The sequence below is a fragment of the Lathyrus oleraceus genome, chromosome 6 (assembly GCF_024323335.1).
Source record: "Lathyrus oleraceus cultivar Zhongwan6 chromosome 6, CAAS_Psat_ZW6_1.0, whole genome shotgun sequence".
Lineage (NCBI taxonomy): Eukaryota > Viridiplantae > Streptophyta > Magnoliopsida > Fabales > Fabaceae > Lathyrus > Lathyrus oleraceus.
This window is the reverse complement of record NC_066584.1, coordinates 495562800-495573894: the sequence shown is the minus strand read 5'-3', so window position 1 is coordinate 495573894 and position 11095 is coordinate 495562800.

Here is an 11095-nt window from a genome sequence, read left to right as displayed (position 1 = left end):
CCAAACCCTGAAGGGAACTCAACTGCATAGAATCACCTCTGCCTCACATAAACCCTAAAGATTGTTTTGTAAACCTCACGGGTGCAACTCAATTTAAATCAAGCTCTCCAATCAGGTTCGCCCTATATTCATCATCTTTATGCCTTTAATTTGAATACTCTGAATGTTTGAGGTATTATGGGTGAATTTGATACCCTTTTGATGCATGTCTTTTTTGTGAATTTTAATGGCATGATTCATGTGGTTACATTTTGATTTGGGGGCAACCCTTGATTACTCTATTTTTTTGTCTCTAACCTGTTTGTTGAGTTTTTGTGAGGGCTCACATGACTTTTGCAGGGATAACTTGCGTGGTTTTCCACTTTATTTGTGGGATACCCCCTGGAGGTTTCATTCCGATTACCTGTACTGACTCACTTTCTTTGATGGTGTTTAGCTGAGAAGGATCCCTGGGTTTCCCATTCCTCTAATTGTTGTTACTTCGGATCTTTATCCGCGTGGTACTTTTACATTTTTCCCGCATTTTACTGCTTTCCTAGCTGGAAGACCTCGATAGGAGGCAATGTTTTTGTGTGTTTATTTTTTTTACAGGTTCCTTCGTCAAGGACTGCCTTTTTGCATGAGCATCCCAAACCCTAACCCTTCATTGATTTTTCTTCTTCTAAACACACATTTACTCCTTCTACTACAGGTGAGTAAGTCTCCAAAGGTCGAGCATCCGGTAGATTGTGTAGTAACGTCGTCCGCCCCCAAAACATAACCCTTAACCCGTAGTTAGCCGAAATACGGCTTGCTCTGATTCTCATTCCAAATGAGATACGTAGGCATAAGACGCGATGTCTTAGCGAGAACACATCCCCCCAACCCATAGGTCAGCCGAGCTACGAAGACTCTGATTCTCATATTCAGATGAGATACGTATGCAGTGGATGCGACATCCGCGCGAGTCATTTTCATTTAACCCCTTTTTTTAGTAAACAGCACAAGATAAACTCACACACTTTAGATAAGAACTACAAAAGTGGATCCCGTAGAGTACTACGGATGCGTAGGGGTGCTAATACTTTCCCTTCGCATAACCGACTCCCGAACCCAAGATTTGGTTGCGAGACCTTGTCTTTTCCTTTCCTCTTTTCAGGTTTACTTCGAGCGTTTCCTTTCCCTCCTTTGGGATAAATAACGCACGGTGGCGACTCTTCTGTCATTTTCTTTCGCCGGTTGTTTTTTTGCACACTGTATTTTTCAGGTTGCGACATATACTGCCAAACATATCTGGGACAAAGAGGTAATGTTAGTTGAATTCATTCTTTTTAATTTACATTTATTATTATATTATAAGTTTCTGACTTTGATTTATTTTTCTACAGGATTGTGATTCGCTGAAGTTTATTAATCATGGATGAAAGGTTACTAGCTTGCCTCAGCCGAATGAGGAGTGGTGTCAGGAAGCTTTATCCCTATCTGGGATGAAGGACTTGTGTATGACCAGTTATATTACGGTCAACCACGAGATGCTTAATGCATTTATGGAGAGATGACACACTGAGACCTTATTATTTCATCTCCCGCTTGATGAGATGTTTATCACATTCGATGATGTGTCGTGTTTGCTTCATCTTCTGATCAGGGGGGACTTCTAGATCATGGGAGGATTAGCAGAGACGAGGAACTCGATATGATGGCAGACTATCTGGGAGTTGACCTAGAGGATGCCATGAGAAAGTTTGAAAAAACCAGAGGATGTCATGCTAGGTTTGAATTCTTGAAAAAAGTATATAGAGATAAGATCCTTAGAGTTAAGGAGGCTAGAGGTTATGAAGAGCAGGTAGAGCTCTATAGAGTGTATGCTATGAGAGCATACCTGCTATATTTGTTTGGCACAACTATTTTTATGGACAAGAGTGCCACTTATACAAATATCGTATACCTATGGTACTTCGAGGACTTCAAGCAAATCCATGAGTACAACGGGGGGCGCTTGTGTAGTCTACTTGTGCTCGAAATTATTAGAGGGATGTAGGTGGAAGGCAAAGTAGGTCATAGGAAACATCACACTATTTACGGTAATATTTATTGGTCTTTTAATGTTTATATGTCATTTTCATTTCATTTTTGTAATTCCCTTAACGATGATTTGTGTGTTCCAACACTTTTCAGGCTTGGATCCTCCAACAGTTCTCGTGCATCTTTGGTTGGTAGTGTGTACCGACTTACACTGAGGATATAATGCATGCTTCTGCATTTTCCCCGCTCAGAGGGAAATAGGCGATAGATCTGTTCATAGTGTATCTTGATTGCTAGGTTTCCAAGAATATGCACTTCAATAGCTATGTCAATCACCGTGAGACGTGACCATTTGACGACATATTGTTATACTCGGGATGGTTGGCTTATGGCTCACATCTCACATTTCCTCATCTGCCTGAGCGTGTCATGTTATAGTTCGGATACACTAAGACTATTATCAGACACCTTATTGCCTCTGCTCCTCCTACTATGACACGTAGAAAGATTGATGTCATGTTTGATGATTATCTTAGTCATTTGGTACCGGAGGGGGCACAGAGTACCATAACTGGGAGAGAATGGAGCTATGTCGACGAGTATATCAGGTGGTTCTTCAGGGAATCACATTCGTATATGGTGTAGGATACTCCAGGAGATCCACCGAGGACAACTCATCAGGAGATACTAGAGGAAGAGCATGTAGAATTAGATCATGCTCATGATATCTTGCCTAGATGCCTTTGCATAGTGGAGACTATGCAGGTAGGCATTAAAAGAGGTATCTTCCCTAATAGGTCTGATGTGAGGCAGGTCCTAGCTGCCATTATGACATAGGCATGATAGGCACTGATGTACTGGAGACAACGCCGAAGGACGAGGGGTAGTGAAGGTCGAGGAGCCCGGGGAGCCAGAGGAGTTGTAGTCTAACATACGCAGTAGTATATAGTAGTTGTACTTTGGATTCATTATGGATTGTACTTTATTTTCACTTCATTCTACTTTATTGTGCATTTTGACTTTATTTATATGTCATTTTTGTATCATTTAGATTTATATATGTAATTTTTGGCATGTCGACTGTATGGTTTAAATCTCATCTCTTAATAGGATTCTTAATATTTATAAATCATCACTTTCATCTACGTAAACTATAAAACAAACATAACCTACATTGTTCTGATAGGGTACATATACTCATCTTCGTAAACCCTAAACAGAGATACATCTCTGGAACAATAAACATGTAAAAGGCCTTTCAGAGTGGGATGCATGGTGTATATTTTAAAATATTATGGAGATGCATCTCCGGATTAGTTAACATTTTTTATTTAAGATAAGGTGCGTCCAGAGATGTATCTCTGGAATCTAAGGGGCATTTTGGATTTTCCTGAGGGTGTTTTTCCATCTTATAGGATGGGATAAGAAATTCCCTTAAATTTCAACATCGATTACTCAAATGCCCTGTTTAGAAAAGGAGGAGAATAATTTATTATTGATAGTGAGTATTAGATATTTTCACATGCCTGGCCTTCTCTCTTTCTCAATTTCCCAGACCCTCTCCCTCAATCGTGTTTTATCCCTCTGATTTGGCAAGTATGCATTATGTTATATTGTCATGTTTCCATTTTGTAATTTAGCGTCATTTATGAGATTATTCATAAAAGATAATGATTTTCCTCAACTTTTATTGTCACTTTTGTTTCAATTTTTCTAATTTGTATGGTTTGTTGTGTTCTCATAATACCCACCTATTTCAATGTTTCTATTTTGTTATTTTAAAATAACTAATGTTTCAATTTTGTCACAAAAATAAAGCCGCAATCATCAAAGATGGATAATTTTCTCTCAATACCCACATATTTCAATGTTCCAAGTCGTATTTCATTTTAGAGGATCTGGATTCTCTAACTCCCACAAAGCCTCAATTAATCCTATCCGTGTGGTGTGTTCCGTCGGGCTCGTGACCCTCCTTAATACTTTATCCCCTTCGAGCTTGGGGCATTTTTTGTCTAGATTATCTTCCTGGAGATGCCCTTCTTTCTGAACTTTAAGAATTTACCTATACATACCTTTGCAAGTGACCTCCCTGAATCGGGTTTTTCAATCTCCCGTTTTAGATGGTAATAGTCGTTAATATGATGACCCTATATCTTGTGATACTTGCACCATTTATTTGAATTTCTTCCCATGGAATCTTCTTTGGGGTTGTGAGTCTTAGGAATGATCTTGGTGTGGTAGGAATCTTGAAAGATCCACCCCTCCCTATATTTAGTCGAGTTAAGCACTCTAAAGGTTTCTGGGAAGGCTTGAAGGTTATTTTAGAGTAAACTGGTATTGCATTCTAATTTCTTTGTTCTTCGGCTACCTCAGATTTTTTATTACGCCGTTCTTTTTTGTCCATGTTTATTTCCTACATTTCTTTCCTCTCCTTTGATATAGAATTCTGCTCTAGCCATAGTCTCTTCTATCGAGGACACCTGTTTTTGCATTAAGGATTCGTTGAAGTGCCCTACCTTATGGAAGCCCCCTACAAACATCTTCTAGTTTGGACACCTTGATGGTTTTTTTTGTTGAACCAGGTCAGATATTCTTGTAATGACTTAGCATAACCTTGGGTAATATTAAAAATGCTTGTGGTAGAGACCTTCTTGTGTTTACTGGATGAGAACTATTGAATAATCTTCCTTATCAATTCTTGGTAACTGCTTATGGATGACCTCAGGATGCTCGCGTACCATCGAAGGGATGCTTTTTTCAACGTTCTCGCCATCAATTTTCATTTAAGGGAGGCACCCCCCTTGATGATGGCCATTTGATTACTGAAAGGGGTAATGTGCTCTTGAGGAATGCTTTTACCATCAAATGTTACCAAGGAGGATAGTTTGAAATTATGAGGGACATGGGCATACCAGATCTTCACTACCAAAGTTTGTTGATTCAAATGGTCTTTATGCTCGTTTCCTTTTGGTTACGGTTACTGTTGTTGCAGGTCAAGTATGTTGTCTTATAATGTCTCATTCTAGCAATACAATTCCTCTATAACGGCAAAAATCTCCTCTATGGCGGCTCGACTGTCATTTTTGTTACTAGTAGTGATCGACCTTACCATCATGGGATGAGAACGAAATGTTATTTATGTGTGATTGGGTGGCCCAAGTTAGTTTTACCGCCCCCACAATAGGCGCCAAATGTACACGTAAGTACACTAATTGATAACTCTAACAATGCAGAGGCAGTTATAGTCATAAGTATGACTTTGAGTTGTATAAAAAGTGTATGTATTTCTCATTTGGTGGTTACTATTTTATATTGATTGTCAATTAAGACTAATTTCTCCTTGTCTACCTCGGGCAAGTGAATCCAGGTTCTTTCTTCTCTGTCTGAGACAGACCACTTATGGTTATTAATACATCTTGAATGATTTGTTTGCATATGAAAATGTATCGGTCAAAAGTAATATATGTTGACCCTGAGTTGGTGTGCTCGATTTGTTCCATTAAGTTAAACTAGCTAAATCCTAACACAAGGGATTACTTAAACCTAGAAGGGACTCTATTGAATATGGGTTTAGATCCGACACAAATTAGTGGAATGTGTGTAACCTACTTAGAAATTCTACATCTCTATTTTTTTCTTGACATATCTAAACTCATATGTAATTTTTAATTTCTAATTTAATAGTACTACTAGATGTATAGATTTATCTTTATTAGTGTTTACTTCATTTCTTTGGTTTTGGTTTCATAGTACTACACTATTATACTATAAATTTCGCGCTTTTTTTAGTTTCAACCACTTAACAAAGGTTTTAAACCGCCACAAATTTTCAATGATTATTTTATCACGATTTAAAATCGTTGCTAAAAAGTATAAAATTGAAAAATTGCGTCGATTGAAAACCGCCATTAAATGGTTAAAAATAAAAAATAAAAAAACTGACATTTAGTGGCGGTTTAAAACCGCAACTAAATATTTGAAACAGAAAAAAAATGCGCTCATTTTGTGTTCGATTACGTGAGAGACCTATTGAGGTCACTCACCGTAGATTGAGCTACTACTACTAGGTGTCGAGAGTTTATCTTTGTTACTTTCTACTTGGTTGGAAAAGCTCAATCTTTCATTTGACTCCTTCATTTCTTATTTGACATCATTAACTAGTAGAATATAGTACGAATACGTCTGACGATACGCATTTGTGATCATATATTTACGAAATGTATATTATTTATAAATTATTAAAATAAAATTGAAACCTAATTTCGAAAGTAGATAACAACATAAATTATTTAAGTTGCATTATTTTTTCCATTAAAACTAACAAAAAAAACTTTAGATAAGTGGAGTATTTAAAAAAAACGTTTAAATGTGAAGCGATGACAAATATAAAAATTTAAAATGTCATAAATATATTACTTAACATTTAAAATTTAAAATGTCATAAATATATTACTTAACATTTAAAATGTAATTCTAGGGATTCCTGAGGCCTAAGGTTTTTACCTCCTGGACGTGGTCTTAACCACTCCCCTCTTATTAGGGGAGGTTGTTATCTGCTTATCTTCTCGGAGACAGCAAGGACTTTCTCATGATTGACTCCCACGTTGGTGGTATTTCTTGGGAGACTCCCTTGGCGGCCCCAATAGTTGGGAAGGCACCATAGTCTAGGGTTTACTATATATAAAACTACAATGAGCTTAAGATTGTGAGGATCGTCTAAATGACATACTCCATGTCGGCTCTTAATTTAAATTCTATTATGAGAAAAATATACAATTGCTTTGGCCTTTTAGGACTTATCATATATGTCTCTATGAAAATAGAGATAGCACTAGATATTAGTCAATACACAAAAAGGATAAGAGTGATACCTGTCGCATCCGCGAAAAACAACCGACGGGAAAAACAAACAAACAGAGCCGCCACCGTGCGTTATTTATCCCAAACGAGGGAAAGGAAACACTCGAAGTAAACCTGGAAAGGAATGGTCTTACGACCGGAGATTACAGGGTACGAGAGTCGGTTACGCAAGGGGAAAGTATTAGCACCCCTCACGTCCGTCGTACTCGACGGGATCCACGCTCAAAAGAAAAGAAAAAGGTTGCTAGATAACTGCTCAAAGAATGCACACACACTGGAATAAACAGGCGGGAGAGGATGGAGGAAGGGGACTCGGCAGGATATCGCATCCTGGGCCTACGTAGTTTGTCAGATACAAACATCAGAGTCGACGTAGTTCGGGGAAATGGGAACCGGGCTCGCTAGGATATCGCATCCTATGCCTACATATCTCATCTGGAATGAGAATCAGAGCTACCGTAGTTTGGCTAACGCACGCCAAACAAAACCACACAGGAAATCGACTGCCAATCGCTGGACTTACGTCAGACTCCACACAAACAGGCAAACATGGAAACCGAATGCCAATCGCTGGACTTACATCAGACTCCGAACCAACAAACACACACAGGAAACCGACTGCCAATCGCTGGACTTATGTCAGACTCCAACACAGCACAAAGGGTTGAAAAAGAAAAAAGGCGCCCGGAGAGATCAGCCCATCTCCTGCCTACGTACCTCATCTGGTATGAGGATCAGGGCGACATAGTTCCCCTTAACAGGGAAAGAACTTCTAACCTAACCAGAGACGGGGAAATGACAAACTAGAAGGGAGCCTGACTCGAGCCTAATAGTTATCATGTAAATCCACCATGGTCCTAGGTTAATGTTTCTATCCTAACTTGCACAGGAAGCAAGCTAGCCTAAACAGCAACTGAGTAAACACAAGCACAAGTAGCACACACCATATGCAATCAATTGGCTCAATCAAGGTTAGGTTTTAGTCAAGGGGTCATGTCAACCTCGACAAACAAACCAACTGGAAAAGGGTGTTGTTAGCTCTTAACCCTAACATTGAGAGTTAGGGTGAAGCAGATGAAATGGGAAGTGAGGGTAAGACCTCACAGCTCTTATCCCTGGCCTGGGAGAGCTTCAGACAAATGCAAGTGTGGGAGTTCAGAATGTAGGAACTCTTCTCCACAAGTGACTGACACAACATGATCTTGGGTTATTATCCATAATGCATTAACACAAGGTGTGTGAGCAAAGTGAATGACACAACAGAATAGCAGGGGATGGATTGCACATCCCTTTTATCTGCCAATTGCCTCTAAAGAGGTCTTTACCTGCTTGGCACAAAATTAAACATTCACAAGCATTGCCTCTTAAGGAGGGCTTCAGACAGGTCTTCCAGATTACATGAAGTCAGAAGAAATATACCTCAGTGGTAAGCAAACCACAAGCTAGCAAAGCAAGTTCAAATGAACTCAAAGCAACTTAGGTACCTGTGAAAAATCTAAACCAATCAGTTCAACTGTACAGACAACCAAACAACAGTTAACATCAAACAGACAGACAATGTTCACAATGTGCAAGCCACAAGGCAAACTTAAATGAGTTAGCATCAACCTACAAAACACACAAGTGTTAGTAATCAAGAGCAAACATCAATGGTCAAATGAGGAAGCATCATCAACTATGGACTTGGATATTTAAACCTGAAATCAAAGCCCACATGTAAGCCACAAACCACTAGGTTAAAGCCTAGGGTCCAAGATGGAGAAAAAAGTCAAAACAGAACCTCAAATTTAACATGAATCATCCTTATCCAATCAAGAACAAATCTCAAAAGATCCCACATCAAAATCATTAATCATATTCATTTCATGAGCAAAACATAGCAAGGCATGCAAATGGTGATCACATTGAGACATCAGAAGAAACAAATGCACATCAAATCAAAAATGACTCAAATAATCTTGGCAAAATTCATGAGTAAACAGCACATATAACATGATCATCACACAAAAAATTAGAGGCATTGGACATCATTAGGCATGGCAATCACATAGCATAAAACAGACAACCAAATGTGTGACACAAATTGTCACACCAAGTTAGCATGAGCATAAAACAGAATGGGAGCATGGGAAAAATCTCAAACCAAATCCAAAATATCACTCAACATGTCTAGAATCCACACACAAAATTTCAGAAGCATTGGATAAGAAACAAGCATTTTATGATCAAATGAATAAGGCAATATCATGAATGGATACATGTTCAATCACTCTAGGACAAATCAATTTTTTAATCAGGCACAACTTACAATTCAATAATCATAAAAAACTAGACAAAATAAGGAGCACAATGCAAAAAATTGGAGATCAATTGGAGCATTTTTCATTTTTATATGATTTTTGGAAGTTTGGAAAGAATTTGAAAAATGAAATGGAGCCAAGGTATGAGAATTGGAGGGAAAAGGAGAAAAAGGCAAGGCAATTTGAAATAAGTTCCCAGCCAGGTTCGAACCGGTGCCAAATTTGAAATTCCAAGCGCGCCTAATCAAAACGACTGTGTTTTGACATTCAAACACTAAACACGCGCGCTGCATGGATTTCGTAGCTAATTGGAATTTTCGTAGCTAAACTCAAGCCAATTCGTAGCAATACTGGAAATAGCATGCAATTCATACAAGGACGATGAAGATCATGAAGATCTTCATCTGGAATTTCCAGAAAAATAAAAAACGCCCAGAATTTAATGAGACCTACGCCATTCAACTCATCATGCTATGCTCATGCAAGATCAACCATTATTTCATGCAAAAACATCATAATCAATCCAAATCGAAGACAATAATATTAGTCACCAAAACTTCAATTGAACATATCTTGCTCAAAACAGCACCAAATCATACAAAATTTACATCAGAATGATCACCAAGCCATGATCTACACAATTAGCATAATGAATTTGAGAATTAAAGAGGTCGAAAAACTGACCTCTTGATGAACAGAACTGGATTCACGTGCTTCCAAGCCTGGCCAAGCCTCAGATCTTCTCCTATGATGCTTGTGAGATGAATGATGACGAAATTGAAGCTCAAGGATGCACAAAACCAGCTTAATCTTCAACTGCCATGGATGCTTCACACTTTGAACCTAGCTCAATATGCCACGATTTTCTCTAAATCCACGTCCAATTCTACTCAACAACACTTCATAAACATGAATTAACCAATAGAAAGTGCTTTTGTTTGAAGAAATTTGGAAAAAGTTTGAGAGAATTTTTTTGAGAATTTTGTGATTCTAGATCTGAAAATGTGCTAATGATCAAAAACAGTTATGATTAAGTATATATATGTCATGCTAATGAGGTTTTAATCATGTTTAAGCTTAATACCAATGAGATTAACAAGTTGGAAGGTGTTTGTGCAAAAATGAGATTTTCACTTCATGCACCCCATGCACGTGAACAGTGCTTTTTCAAGGCCCAAATCCACTTAAAATGAGTTCATGCAAGGTTTTGGATTGGTTTTATATGCTCATGATCAATCAAAAAGATGTTATGCAATTTTCTTCCAAAAACTTCATGAGTGAGCACATGCCTATGCAAATGAAATTCATGTCAAATGATGGTATGCTTGGAAAATACATGTTATAAGGATCAAAATGCAAAAAGAACCACTCAATTTGGAGTTTTGGTTTGAAAGTTATGTCCATTTGAACTTTTGAACACACTTTGCCATGATTGGACAATATCTCCTCAACCACACATGAGAAATTCATGATCTTGGACTTTTTGGAAATGGGAGAGAAAGATCTTCAACTTTAATGTTGGACAAAATTTCATTTGAATCTTTCTTGATGATGTAATCTTGAGTTGAAGTTGGTCCAAAACCTTTCCATTTTTGGAAAGTTCAAATTACAGGTCACCTGCTATTTTTGAAAAGTCTTGATCTGACTTCAAATTCTTCAATGTTGATGTCTGAAATGTCAAATGAGAATTGTTTGAACATGAATGAATAATCTCTAACCACTTCCCACCTCCAAATCCACAGTTGACTTTGCAGTTGACCTCTGTTGACTTGGTCATGCACTGTGGACTTTGAGCCTTCAACACTTGATGAAATGGCTCCAAAATGAAACCCTAGCTTATACAAGCTCAATAAAACCATATGATGATTTACATCTCAATAAAGACCTCATCTCCTTGAAAAACCCTGACTGGTAGAATGCAACTGATTAGG